Raw genomic sequence first — 2,973 nt, 5'->3', positions numbered from 1 at the left:
ATACTCTCACCCACTCACATTCATACTCTCACACACACCCACTCACATTCATACTCACACCCACTCACATTAATACTCTCACCCACTCACATTAATACTCTTACCCACTCACATTCATACACACACCCACTCACGTTCACACTCTCACCCACTCACGTTCACACTCTCACCCACTCACGTTCACACTCTCACCCAATCACATTCATATTCTCACCCACTCACATTCATACTCTCACCCACTCTCATTCATACTCTCACCTACTCACAGTCATATTCTCACCCACCCACATTCATACTCTCACCCACCCACATTCATACTCTCACCCACCCACATTCATACTCTCACCCACCCACATTCATACTCTCACCCACCCACATTCATACTCTCACCCACCCACATTCATACTCTCACCCACCCACATTCATACTCTCACCCACCCACATTCATACTCTCACCCACCCACATTCATACTCTCACCCACCCACATTCTTACTCTCACCCACCCACATTCATACTCTCTCACACACCCACTCACATTCTCTCTCACACACCCACTCACATTCTCTCACACACACCCACTCACATTAATGCAGACGCTCACATGCATACTCACACCCACCCACATTCATACTCTCACCCACCCACATTCATACTCTCACCCACTCACGTTCATACTCTCACCCACTCACGTTCACACACTCACCCACTCACGTTCACACACTCACCCACTCACGTTCACACTCTCACCCACTCACGTTCACACTCTCACCCACTTACGTTCACACTCTCACCCACTCACGTTCACACTCTCACTCACTCACGTTCACACTCTCACCCACTCACGTTCACACTCTCACCCTCTCACGTTCACCCTCTCACCCACTCACGTTCACACTCTCACCCACTCACGTTCACACTCTCACCCACTCACGTTCACACTCTCACCCACTCACGTTCACACTCTCACCCACTCACGTTCACACTCTCACACAATCACATTCATATTCTCACCCACTCATTCATACTGTCACCCACTCACATTCATACTCTCACCCACTCACATTCATACTCTCAACCGCTCACATTCATACTCTCACCCACTCACATTCATACTCACACCCACTCACATTGATACTCACACCCACTCACATTCATACTCTCAGGCACTCACATTCATACTCTCACCCACTCACATTCATACTCTCACCCACTCACATTCATACTCTCACCCACTCACATTCATACTCTCACCCACTCACATTAATACTCTCACCCACTCACATTCATACTCTCACCCACCCACGTTCACACACACTCCCACTCACGTTCACACACACACCCACCCACATTCGTACTCTCACCCACCCACATTCATACCCTTACCCACCCGCATTCATACCCTCGCCCACCCACATTCATACCCTCACCCACCCACATTCATACTCTCACCCACCCACATTCATACTCTCACCCACCCACATTCATACTCTCACCCACCCACATTCATACTCCCACCCACCCACATTTTACTCTCACCCACCCACATTCATACTCCCTCCCACCCATATTCATACTCTCACCCACTCACATTCATACTCTCACCCTCTCACATTCATACTCTCACCCACCCACATTCATGCTCTCACCCAACCGCATTCATTCTCTCACCCACTCACATTCATGCTCTCACCCACCAACATTCATACTCTCACCCTTTCACATTCATACTCACACCCACTCACATTCATACTCACACCCACTCACATTCATACTCACTCCCACTCACATTAATACTCTCACCCACTCAACGTTGACACACACCCACTCACATTCATACTCACACCCACTCACATTCACACACACACCCTCTCACATTCATACTCTCACCCACTCAACATTGACACACTCACACACTCACTCATACTCACGCACACTCACATTCATACTCACACCCTCTCACTCATACTCTCACCCACTCACATTCATACTCTCACACACACCCACTCACATTCATACTCACACCCATTCACATTCATACTCACACCCACTCACATTCATACTCTCACCCACTCAACGTTGACACACACACCCACTCACTCATACTCACACACACTCAGATTCATACACCGACTCACTCATACTCTCACCCACTCACTCATACTCTCACCCACTCACTCATACTCACACACACTCACATTCATACTCACACCCACTCACTCATACTCTCACCCACTTACATTCATACTCTCACCCACTCACATTCATACTCTCACCCTCTCACATTCATGCACCCACTCACATTCATACTCTCAATCACTCACATTCATACTCTCACACACACCCACTCACATTCATACTCACACCCACTCACATTTTTACTCTCACCCACTCACATTCGTACTCACACCCACTCACATTCATACTCACACCCACTCACATTCATACTCACACCCACTCACATTCATACTCACACCCACTCACATTCATACTCACACCCACTCACATTCATACTCACACCCACTCACATTCATACTCACACCTACTCACGTTCATACTCTCACCCACTCACATTCATACTCACACCCACTCACATTCACACACACACCCACTCACATTCATTCTCTCACCCACTCACATTCACACACACACCCACTCACATTCATTCTCTCACCCACTCAACGTTGACACACACACTCACTCACTCATACTCACACACACTCACATTCATACTCACACCAGTTCACACGCAACCGCTGGCAGGTCTCCCCCTTCCCTTTATGGCCTGCTCACTCTGCACACACCCTTGGCCATGCACATTGACTCGCTCTCCCTGGGGTATGCCCATTCGCTACCCCTTTACATGTGCACTTTCTCTCTCAGCAGCTTCATAAACAGGGAAGTTGTTTGAAGATTGAAGTGTTAGTGTGAATAACTGATGTCTGTGATTCAATCACTATCTTTGTTTGCCCTAG

The sequence above is a fragment of the Carcharodon carcharias genome (assembly GCF_017639515.1).
Source record: "Carcharodon carcharias isolate sCarCar2 chromosome 29 unlocalized genomic scaffold, sCarCar2.pri SUPER_29_unloc_28, whole genome shotgun sequence".
Lineage (NCBI taxonomy): Eukaryota > Metazoa > Chordata > Chondrichthyes > Lamniformes > Lamnidae > Carcharodon > Carcharodon carcharias.
Note: the sequence above shows the minus strand (reverse complement) of the source record.